Raw genomic sequence first — 12,793 nt, 5'->3', positions numbered from 1 at the left:
AAATGAATTAGACATTGTCAAGGGGCTCACAACAACATCTTAGGCTTGGCTGAATTTCCTTTTGGGTTAATTGTTATGACTTCCATTCTTCTGAGGGAAGGAATTGAAATTACTAGGACCCTGAAGCTCTTTACCTACCCACTTAGGACTCAACAGTCTCAGCATTGAAATAATCTTCATCACACTGCACAGACCAAATGGCTAAGGTTCCTTACAGTGGAATGGATATCATTTTGACTGCTTATGTTTCTATCAGCTCCTGGCTGGCTTTCCCATTTCCCTACTTCCTCTGGAAAACTAAGATGCGTCATGGCTCCAGTTCACCTACTCAAGCCATTACACAACTCTTCCCATAATGAAAAAAAAAAATCACCCTAAGTGCTATGGACTTTTCAACGTAATTTTGTATAACTGACTATTTGAGGAACAACAGACAAGATCGGGCATGTTCAGGGTGGTATGGTTGTAGACTATTTGAGGAATATCAAATGACCTGGTTAAATACATATTCTGTTAACTTACAAGTTAACAGAGCATCTTGCTACTGCCTCTCCTTGCCAACATTGTGTCTGAAAATTTTGGTAAGGAATTATATAGTTCACTTTCTTGTGTGAAAATAGTATCTTAAGTATGAGTGCATGGAGTTGTTTATACCTTCCTTTTCCCCCAAACTAACTGATGTTGCCTTTTTAAGTAAAGTTTATTCCATTTTACTTTTAAATAATAAAGTGCTTATAATCTTCTATTGCCAGGGTTGGAAAACTACAGCCTGTAGGCCAAATCTACTTGTTTTTATAAATAAAGTTTTATTAGAACTCAAGTACAACCATTTGCTTACTTATTGTCTATGGCTGTTTTTTCACTACAAGTTGAGTTGAGTAGTTTCTGCAGAGATTAAATGGCTTGTAAAACCAAAAAATTTTACTATTTGGTCCTTTACAGAAAATATTTGCTGCCACTGTCAAACATAATCATTCTAAACACTGATAGTCATTGCACAAATTTATAGAAAGTAAAATATGGTGTACTCTGTTGAATATATTCTAAATGTAGGATATATCTTAGAGATAGTTAGATCTAAGAAAGTTTATTCTTGACATCAGCTTTTATTTTTCCTTGCTTGCTGAGTTCCCATTAATCGAGATTTCTTATGTACAATACAACAAATTTCCAGTAAAGCATACTTCATGATTATATAGATTCAAATGTTCCTCATGTAAAGCTGTGTCTCCCAGTTGCATAAAAACTTGATATATCTATATCTATATCTATCTTCTTTATCCATTCATCAGTTGATGGACATTTGGGTGGTTTCCATAATTTGGCTATTGTAGATAATGCTGCTGTAAACATTGGGGTGCATGTATCCCTTTGAATTAGTATTTTTGTATTCTTTGGGTAAATACCTAGTAGTGCAATGGCTGGATCATAGGATAGTTCTGCTATTCTGAAAAACAATATGGAAGTTCCTCAAAAACTTAAAAAAAAAAAGAAAAGAAAGAAAATGTAGATTCTTAATAGTAGGTGGGGCAGCAGTGGGGGAGGCAGATGATGCTGATGTTGGTCCATTGAGTAATAGAAGTTGTGATTTGGAACGTGTGCATGTGTATGTGAGTGTGTATGTGCACACACATATCCCTCATATGCCCATTATTGTTCTAAGAGCCAAACTTGTCTTCTCTTGGAGTGTGCCTGGCATACTCAACTGTAGGAAAATTTCCCTCTTGTTTGTGAAGGATTTCTAATGAACTGCGTGCACAAGGACCCTCCCCTGCTGACTCATGCACACTGAACCCTGCTTAAGCTGTCAAGACAGTTCTCTGTGCTGTTAGCTCAGGTTTCTGCTCAGATGTGCTTGTGCTGCCAGCTCCAGAGGGGCTTCACTGATAATGGCAGCTGAGGGCATTCAGTTAGCACATTTCAGGTTTCTCTGGTCATGGACAGCTCACCATTTCTTTACTTAGGGATCTTTTCCTTTTTCCAAATCATTAGGCATCTCTTCCATGTTACTTTTCACTTTCCAGCCTGTAGTGGATAAGGATTCTATTTTAATACCATCTCACAACACATCTGTATGTTCGGGTAATTTAGGGAGGAGCCAGGTGCTAACTTATTTTTTAAAGTAAAGTTTCATTTTTCTGAATCCCACTAAGACATTGATCCTGCCTCCTGTCTTTACTCGAATCCAGTGAAACCTCAGCATTAATAAATAGGTGTGATGAAGGCTGTGTCTGGAGATGGAAACTGAGTCTGGGAAGACAGGGAGGAGAAAAGGATGGGGACAAAGATGGAAGACTCCTCAGGTTCACACCTGCAAAGTAAAAGGTAAAAACCACTGCCTTTGGGAGAGAGATAGTGAGTTCCTCATTTTGTCCTGAATCCCAGTATCTCAGGAAGGAAAAACTCAATAGGGCAAAGGTGAGATCTGGTGATGCTTTCTCTGATGTAAGTTGGGAGGGACGATTCCCTGGTTCAGGGCTTCTCAAACTTTAACATGCATGGGAATTCTCTGCAGATCTTACTAAAAAATGCAGATTTTCATTAGTTAAGTCAGGGTGGGGTCAGAATTTGTGCATCTCTAACAAGCTCCCTGGTGATGCTTACGTTGCCAATCAGGGGACCACGCTTTGAGATGCAAGGCCCTACTGGCATACATGTAGGGCCATGGTTCTCAACCTTGACTTCTCATTAGAAGCACCTGGAAAGCTTTAAAAAAAATCCCAATGCTCAGGCCTCACCAGAGACCTATTATTAAATCAGAAACCATGGTATGGGATCCAGACATCGATAATTTTGAAAGCTTCTTGAGTGATTCCCGTGTGCAGTTGCCTGGGATGAAGAGGAATGGGAGGAAACAGAATCATGTCTCAAAGTGTGGTCCCAGGACCAGCAGCATCAGCATCACCCAGGAAACTGTTAGAAATGCAAATTCTTAGACCCTCCTCTAGGCCTACTTAATCGGAAAGTAGAGCTGGGACCCTGTTTTGTTAAGCTTTTCAGATGATTCTAGCACACACTAAGATTTGAGAACCACTGCTTTATATATTTAGCCTCTCAGACTAGTGTGGTGGTGGGAACAAATACATTCTAAATGTTAACATGGCTTCAAGCTGTGTCTGTTGAGAACCCACGTACCAGCTATTGAGTGCTTACTATTTGCTAGGTAAAACGCCAAGCAACTGACTTACAGTATCTCACTTATTGGCTTAACACTCTGGACAGGTGAATATTAATGTTCCCATAACACAAATGAGGAAACGGAAGACTACAGAGATTAGGCAATTTGCCAAACGTCACAGAGCGGGGAAATTAGTATTTCATACCAGCTCTTTCTGATTTCATGTGCTATCTCCTAACCTAGGCTAGGCTTCAGGCGGAATGAACAGAAGTGTAATTCACTCATTTTGTAACCATTGTGAGCATGCAAGACATGTTAGGTATCAAGCTACAGCTGTCTAAAAGTTATCCTTGTCGTCATGAGGTTTCAGAGAGGAAAACTGGCCATTAACGCATAGACAGATGCATTCTATAATAGATTAAGTAGCTTGTGCTATGGGTAAAAGTACCTTCTTGGGAACTGGAAGGTGAGGTGGCAGGATGTTTCAGGAAGAAGCCCAGAGAAAAAAGGAGAGTGTGACACCCCAGCATGGTTGGGATAGTATTCTGACTTAGAACAAGTCAACTTATTTTTAAATTCCTTTCGTAACTGCTTCAGTTTGGTTAAAAATATCCACTAGATTTTTATTTAAAAGCTATTCCTTTTCTATCAAATACTGAATTTCCTGTGATATTGAAACCTGATCAGTTTATTCTCCATTTTCACACATGGCTTTCACTGAACTAGAATGAATATTGTAATAATTTTTGTTTGCGTGTTTGTTTTTCAGATCAAGAGATGGAAGAAGAAAGTTCACCAAGTCAATGAAACAATTTTTAGGAAAATTACAGTTCTGCGAAATGCCAGGATTTAACTGTTAATGTCATTTGGAATTAGATAATCCATTGCTAGGGTCCTGTGGCCTTGTTGAAGCAACAGCAAATCAGTGAGGCTCCATGACTGGAACTGGTTGGGTAAAGTACTGTTTTTCTTTGGAATAAATGCAGAACAAATGTCTGAATAATTTAACATCGTGGCAGGACCAGTTGAGGCAGAAATGTAATAACCATGTTTTCATCAGTGTTTGGAATTAAGGTAACCACTCCCTTAGGTTAAGAAAAAAAAATAACAAAAGAACTTAGGGGGGGAAAAAAAGTACCATCTTATCCCACTCAGGCTCATTCTCACTGAAGTGTGATACATGCATGAAGCTGGGGATTTGACTGCTGTCCCTGGTCCCCACCGCTTTCTCCTCCTTTTCCCCTCCTACCTTTTCCACCTTGGAGGTTTCTTTCCAGATACAATATTACCCATTTGTCTGAGTTGTCAATAACTGGCCTTAAACATTCGTATTCATGTTTTGTGAGTAGAACCTAAACTTTGGGACCACACAGACCTGGATTCAGTTCATAGATTTCCACATGTACCAACAGAGGTTAGTCATTTAACCTCCCTGTGCCATGGGTTCCTTGTCTATAAAATGAGGGCAATAATGTCTACCCAGCAGGATTTGAAAAGGTAGCAGAGGTAATAATTTGAAACTATTAAATCAATGAATGAAATCACCCTTTTAATTCATGCTCTTTTGTAATCTTTGATTTTTGAGGCTGTATTGGGAGGCATATCACCTCAGAAGAGAAAACAAATAATGCCTATAAAATAAGTAAACAAGTAAACAGGTAAATAATTTATTGTTTATCTTCTAATCTCAAAGCTAACTTCCTTTTTAACTTCTCTCTTTTTCTTCATCCCTCCCTCCCATCCTTCCTTCCCACCTTCCTTCTTGTTTATTTTTTAAATTTACATAGTAAATTTGACTTTCCTTTTTGTGTACAGTTCTATGAATTTTTTTCACAGATTTTATTTTTTGAATAGTTTCAGATTCATAGCAAAATTAAAGGGAAACAATAGAGATTTCCCATATGCCTCTTGCCCCCACACAACATAACCTCCCCACTATCACCACGAGTGATATATTTGTTATAATTAATAAAGCAACATAAACACATCCTTATCATCCAAAGTCCACAGTTGATGTGAGGGCTCACTCTTGGCATTGTACATTCTATGGGATTTGACTACTATATAAAGGCATGCATACACATTATAATGACATTATAGTATTATAAAGAATAGTGTCTCTAACCTAAAAATCTTCTTCTTCTGCCTTTTTATCCCTCCCTTCCCCCAGCCCCTAACCCCTGGCACACACTGATCTTCGTACCATCTCCGTAGTGGTCTTTTTGCAAAGTTGTCTTTTTGCAAAGTTGGAATCCTTTTCCTTGTAACCTTTTCTGATTGGCTTCCTTCACTTAGTAATATGCATTTAAGTTTCCTCCATGTGTTTTCACGGCTTGACAGCTCATTTCTTTTTATTGCTGAATAATATTCCATTGTCTGAATGTACCACAGTTTATTTATCCATTCATCTACTGAAGGATATCATGGGTGCTTTCAAGTTTTGGCAATTATAAATAATACTGCTATAAACATCTGTGTGAAGGTTTTTATACACCTACAGACATAAGTTTTTGAATCATTTAGGTAAATACCAAGGAGTGCTATTGCTGGATTGTATGGTAAGTGTATGCCTGGTGTAGTAAAAAACTGCCAAACTGTCTTCCAAAGTCGCTGTATCATTTTGTGTTCCCACCAGCAGTGGGAATGTATTCTTCCACGTCCTTGCCAGCATTTGGTAGTGTCGGAGTTTTGAACTTTTGTCATTCTAATAAGTGTGTAGCGGTATCTCATTGTTTTAATTTGCATTTCCCTGACAGCATATGATAATGAGCATCTTTTCCTATGCTTATTTGCCATCTGCATATCTTCATTCTATGAGTTTTAACACATGTACAAAAATAGTTCCATTATCCCAAATGAAGTGGTCCTCAATCAGTGAGTGACAGGAATTGATGTATAAACTTCCTCAACCCTTGATTGAGTAAGTCTGAACGTGTTCTCTGTACCAGCACCCAGAGTTTTCCCATGGGATTAAGGTCCAGTTACGCAGAGTGGTGACTGGTCTATAATGCATTTTCTCACTGTCTTCCCTTCCCTCTCTCATTTCCCCAGTCCTCTTTTGGTGTTCTCTGCCTCTCCCAAATGAACTAGATCCATTTGAATCCTTGCCTGCTTTTGAGGAACCTAAATTAGGGCAGTCAGTGTGCAACAAGAACTCAGCATAGGAAGTAAGGGAGTCTGGCTAGGCAGGAAGAGGAAGGGGCAAGCCCTGTTTCTGGCCCAGGGCAGTGCTGAACAGAAGAAAGAGAAGAAAGCTAAAGAGAGGAGGTCAATGCCAAGATTCCCATTTCTCTCACTCCTGGCCCTGCACGTAAAATAAGAGGACAATAGAAGTGGTCAGATAGGTATAGGAGACACCACGACACCAATTTTGTGGTCTATTCCTCTAGACATAGCTAAGATCCTAGGACGATCCCCATAGTCATGTCTGTACCATGTCCGCATAGAGTGGGAATGCAAATACACCACTGGCTGATGGAGAAACTGGAGAGATAAGCCTGAGGAAGTGGGCTTCTCGGCCTGGCCTGCGCCTGATCTTCCTACCAGTCCTGATGTGCAGACACTGAGGCTCAGAGACAGGCAGTGGACTGGAATACACCTTGGGATGCATGTGTGAACACCTCATAAGCAGAGTCAATAGGCCAGGACCAGTTTCCAGAAGTAAGCCAACAGGAAGTACCAAGTGGCTGGTGAGGATATGATTGTTCTTCAGTCCATGCAGCTGACCAACCAGCCATCCCAAGGCAGAGGCTTGCAGGGATCCGAGACTTACCACATGAGTCTGCGGTCCCCATTCTCTATTGGCATCTGGCATATGAGCTCCAGACACCACCTTCAAAAGGAGCAAGGGGACAGAAAGGAGATCTAAAAGACAGCATATATCAGACAGACACCACACACCCAAAGAGGCTGTTGAAACTGGAAGAGAATAAAAAATAAAATTAGCCCAGTCGGACATTTTAATGTTGTTTCTCCCCCAGAGAACTATGAAGATTCGATTGGCCATAAACAAAGAAGCTGAAATTTCTTAGTACAGAAATGCCGTGAAGCACCATGAGAAAATTTACAACCCACTACATAAAGATTAGACATAAGGGATAGGAGGCACCCAACCAAGCATGTGGCCCAGGTAAGAGTTCAGGAACTGGTGGCTCTGTCATTGATGCCACATGTGATGATCTGAGTGAATTTGCTAGAATAGGAACCTATAGTAGCTGATCTAGCAGGAGCAGTGGGAATGACAAGTCTTGGTTCTACTGTCGTTCTTTCAAAAGACCCCAGTCCTAGAGCAGCTTCATGTTCAGGATTCTACATAATGGCCTTTTAGTCGGATGGAGCGCTGGATTGGTTCTGGGGCTCCTGTTGATTGAAAGTGTGAGGCAAGTCCGTTCCAAGTCTTGAAAGAAAGTTTGATTTGATTAACTAGTATTGATTAGTTTGTGTTAGAACTCCTTTATATGAAGAGTTGGTGTTCAAATTCACTAAGCGAGCCCAAGCCTCAGCGAGGACTGATCTGAGAAACCATTCGCTTGCTCTTTCTCCCATTAGTTTTAAATTGAACACCACAAGAGGCATAAAACAACAACAAAGGCTGTAATGCGCAGCTGAAAGGTTTTGGTCCAGTTTCTTGCCTTCTTCTTGCCACTAAAGGCAGATTAAAAAGGCATCATTTTCTTTGACATCTGTAGTATGCAGTCACCTTGCCCATTAGATTCAGACAGGGCGAAAGAACAGCGAGGGAGGGACGGGCTTAAGGGGAAATTTGCATATACATTTCCATTAGGGTTAAAGACATTTAAATCCACATTACCCTGGACCAGGGAATAATGAATGCACCATTATGGACAAGGCTTAGCGTGTGTTGCTGCTGCATTTGGCAGGTTCAAGTCTTGCTCTGGGTGTAATATTTTGTGACTCATTTTTCCTCAAGCATAGAGTAATAGGCTTTAACTTTGCTAAGCTTTTCTGCCAGCCCTTCACCCCCTGCTGTTCCATTATATTGAACTTGTAAGCAGGACGCTCTGTCCGGCTCACCCAGATTACCAGGCAATACGGCCCCGCTGAGGGGCTGGTGTCAGGATAAGTGTTAGGGAGGGAGCTCCCCATCTTGGCATGCTGTTCTCATCTTATTAAATTCAGCTTTGTGGAAGCAGGGAGCCTGCCTCTCAGTCACACTGGCTCAAGCCTGATCCAACTGCTACTGTCAGACAATATGAAAATAGGAACCACCACAGCTAACGGCAGGTGCTGCTTCACAGCTGAAAAAAAAAAAAAAAAAAAGAGAGAGAGAGAGAAAGAAAGAAAAAGAAGAAGTCTGAGGGGTTTATATTATGATGATGATTTCACGAGCCTGTGTGACTGTGTGTTATTTTACTCTTTTAGAAACACTTCACCAGATCGAAGACTGGATTCAGAAAGCCTCGTGGTTTTGAGAAATGAAACAAGTCTCTGTGCCTTCAGCAGTGGGTGCATACGTGTTGGGGAGTTGTAGATGGAAGGCTGCTTTTATCAGGGTTCTTCACTCTAGGTTCCAGGGCAGCTCATATTTTAAATAAAAGCAGCTTTCTTATAGGTTTAGGCTTGGAAATTTCCTGGTGTCACTTGCCCTGCATTCTCTCAGATGAAGGGAGTCACAGTCTTAGCTCAGATTCAATCTCCAAGTGGATTACACAAGGGCAGGAAAACTGGGAACTGTGCCTCATTTGGAGCCATCTTTGGACACCAACTAACATATCATGTTATGTACTTTGCTCTTCAGTCTCCAACAATAATGCATGATATACCTTCTTGGTTGGATAATTTAGTCAATTATTCTATAATTCTTTCAGTTGAATGCAAGTTTTAACCCTTTGGCTTAGGTATTCATGAAATGGCATTCCTGTTGCAGTATAAAGCTCATTTTGAGATACTTGAGACTCCATTTAACTAAGGTGTGTGTGTGGTTGGATAGAAAATGAGAGTAGGGGAATGGGAAACCAAGTCACTACGTGCTTGAGTCAGGATGAAGCCATAGATATATCTTTCAACAGTATCCTTAAAAAGTAACATTGAATGTATTGGGCCTTATAATCTAGAAATCTGGAGAGGGATTCAAGGAACATGTGACCAAATGCAACCCTTCAACATCACCACAAATTCCACTGTTTGCCTCTGCTTGACCCAGACAGCTGGATGGGTAGTGAGACCCTGTGGGGAAAATTGATGTGGGACTCTCTTCCGTGTTGTCTGGGTTAGCTCCTTTGTGGAACCCCAGGCAAGAATTTACCTTATGGAGGTTGACAAACTCTAGGGAGAAGGTCATCACTGGCCTTTCATGAGAGTGCTAGGTATCCCTAGTCCCCAAGAGGCCAAGAAGGATGAACAAAAGCATAGAGTATTGAAAAGGAAACAAGGAGAGTGGAAAGCAGGGATGTTCCTCCATCTAGGTGTCTCAGCAGGGGCTCACTGTTAAATTGGAGGCCATGAGGCAGGACCACTTCACTTCCCCTTGGTCAAACACAGCTGAGCCCCAAGGAACCTACAAAGAAAAGTAACAAACCTCTATTTAAAAAAAATAATAGAATTAATAAGACGATTTGGTAAGTTTGCTATATACACCAAGAATATTTTCAGTAAGGAACAGCTCTCATGAATTCTAGCAGTGTTCAAGGGACAAGACAAGTGTAGGGTTCTCCTACTACACCGCCTTTGTAGCTCCCTCCCTCAATCTCATAGATTCTAGCCTTGAGTATCTGAAACTGAGAATGGAAAACATTTCACTCATAATAACTACAAAAATGAAAAAAAAAACCCATTCAAGATAGTTTCTCACAAACTTATTATTTACATTTAAGACAATTCTAATTAAAAATCAAATTTCTTCCTTGAATTTAGATAAAATTATGTTAAAATTTTTAAGAAAGAATAACTCCTCAAGCATAACCAAGATAATTATGCAAAGAGAATGTATTGCCTTCTCAGGTGTCAATACCTGCTGTAAACTAGGGCTGGATAATATACCACTATGGACTAACCATAATTCATTTAGCCAGTCCCCTGACGATAGCTAATCATAGCTAAAATCAGTAAATATCCTTATACACATGTCCCATGTACTGGTACATATATTCTTATGGGACAGACACCCAGGATCAGTGTTTGCTGATTGCCATTCATCTCTGAACTTAGCTGGGATAAGGAAAGGCTTTCTTGTTGCACTGTTGGCTGATGTACCTTTTCCATATCTTGCACAGTTTCTTTTTTTTTAATAAAGAGTATTCAAGGAATTTTCATCAGATGAACGTAAATAGGTATCCCCATTTTTAAAGAATTCTTCCTTTAAAATTTAGAAAGATTCCGACACACTGTCTTTGGGGTGATCCATGGTGGACGTTTTGAGGGCAGCTGTCCCGCAGCCTGCATGCCCCGGACCGCCTCTTGTGGAAGACTGAGCCGGCCGTTTAGCTTTCTCCCTTTGTCTCATAACCATGTCCACCAACAGGAATGCTAATTCACCAGCTGCCCGCCTTAACAGATTCAAGAACAAGGGGAAAGACAGTACAGAAATGAGGTGGCGCCGAATAGAAGTTCATGTGGAGCTGCGGAAAGCTAAGAAGGATGACCAGATGCTGAAAAGGAGAAACGTAGGCTCGTTTCCTGATGATGCTACCTCTCCACTACAGGAAAACCGCAATGACCAAGGCACTGTAAATTGGTCTGTTGATGACATTGTCAAAGGCATAAATAGCAACAATTTGGAAAGCCAGCTCCAGGCTACTCAAGCTGCTAGGAAACTGCTTTCTAGGGAAAAACAGCCCCCCATAGACAACATAATCCGGGCTGGTTTGATTCCAAAATTTGTGTCCTTCTTGGGCAGAACTGATTGTAGTCCCATTCAATTTGAATCTGCTTGGGCTCTCACTAACATTGTTTCTGGGATGTCAGAACAGACCAAGGCTGTGGTAGATGGAGGTGCTATCCCAGCATTCATTTCTCTGTTGGCATCTTCCCATGCCCACATCAGTGAACAAGCTATATGGGCTCTAAGAAACATTGCAGGTGATGGTTCAGGTTTTCGAGACTTGGTTGTCGAGTATGGTGCAGTTGACCCACTATTGGCTCTCCTTGCAGTTCCTGATATGTCATCTTTAGCATGTGGTTACTTACGTAACCTTACTTGGACACTTTCAAACCTTTGTCACAACAAGAATCCTGCCCCCCTTATTAGATGCTGTTGAGCAGATTCTTCCTACCTTAGTTCGTCTCCTGCATCATGATGATCCAGAAGTATTGGCAGATACCTGCTGGGCCATTTCTTACCTTACTGATGGTCCAAATGAACGGATTGAAATGGTTGTGAAAACAGGAGTTGTGCCCCAGCTTGTGAAGCTTCTAGGAGCTACTGAATTGCCCATTGTGACTCCTGTGCTAAGAGCCATAGGAAATATTGTCACTGGGACAGATGAACATACTCAGTTTGTAATAGATGCAGGAGCACTTGCTGTTTTTCCCAGCCTCCTAATGAACCCCAAACTAATATTCAGAAGGAAGCTCCGTGGACAATGTCAAACATCACAGCTGGTCGCCAGGACCAGGTACAGCAAATTGTGAATCATGGATTAGCCCATTCCTCATTGGTGTTCTCTCTAAGGCAGACTTTAAGACACAAAAGGAAACTGTCTGGGCTGTGACCAACTATACAAGTGGTGGGACAGTTGAACAGATTGTATACCTCATTCATTGTGGCATAATACAACCATTGATGAACCTCTTAACTGCAGAAGACACCAAAATTATTCTGGTTATTCTGGATGCCATTTCAAACATCTTTCAGGCTGCTGAGAAACTAGGTGAAACTGAGAAACTTAGTATAATGATTGGAGAATGTGGAGGTTTGGACAAAATTGAAGCTCTACAAAACCATGAAAATGAGTCTGTGTACAAAGCTTCATTAAACTTGATTGAGAAGTATTTCTCTGTAGAGGAAGAGGAAGATCAGAATGTTGTGCCAGAAACCACCTCTGAAGGCTATACGTTCCAAGTTCAGGATGGCGCTCCCGGGACTTTTAACTTTTAGATTGTACAGCTGAGGCAGAAAGTTGTTTGTTGTGTACTCTGTTTGGTAGAAGTTTGTCTTACTGTTTCTCTACTAAGAACTCTTTTTAAATGTGTTTTGTTATTGTAGCACTTTTTACAACAAAACTCTACTTGACCAGTTCCAAACTGTACAAACTCTATGAAGCTCCTCCTCTCAGTGGGTTTCTTATTTCTATGTGGAATCTCCTCTCTTGCAGTGTCCTGTAAATAAAGATTAAATTCCACTCTTTTCTTAAAAAAAAATTTAGAAAGATTCCAAATTCAGGGAAGTTTTAAGAACAAAAATCTGTGCAAGAATTGAGTCTAAATTCTTGTGTTTGGGGATTTTTAGAAAATTCTTCAAATCAGAAAAATTGTGAATAGCCTTTAAAACATAGACTATCAACACATTTGTTTAGTTCACTCCCAAAAGCTCTTGTATTCTTGTACATGATATTTTTAAATATTATTCTGAGATATCTCAATCTCACATAAAAGAATAACAAATAAAATAACTATTACCCATGTACTGACTACCCAGCTTTGTCAGATCTTAGCAGTTTGCTACATTTGCTTTAGAATTGTAAAGACAAACATTTTAAATACAATTTAAAATTGTAC

General features: G+C 40.4%; 1 pseudogene; it reads left to right on the top strand.

Moving 5' to 3' along the window:
• The first annotated feature begins 10,584 nt into the window (after positions 1–10,584).
• Positions 10,585–12,173, top strand: LOC110570786 (annotated as a pseudogene).
• The last annotated feature ends 620 nt before the right edge of the window (positions 12,174–12,793 follow it).

The sequence above is a fragment of the Neomonachus schauinslandi genome, chromosome 1, assembly GCF_002201575.2.
Source record: "Neomonachus schauinslandi chromosome 1, ASM220157v2, whole genome shotgun sequence".
Taxonomy (NCBI): Eukaryota; Metazoa; Chordata; class Mammalia; order Carnivora; family Phocidae; genus Neomonachus; species Neomonachus schauinslandi.
The sequence above is the reverse complement of the archived record's forward strand: the minus strand, read 5'-3'. Positions and strand labels throughout refer to the sequence as shown.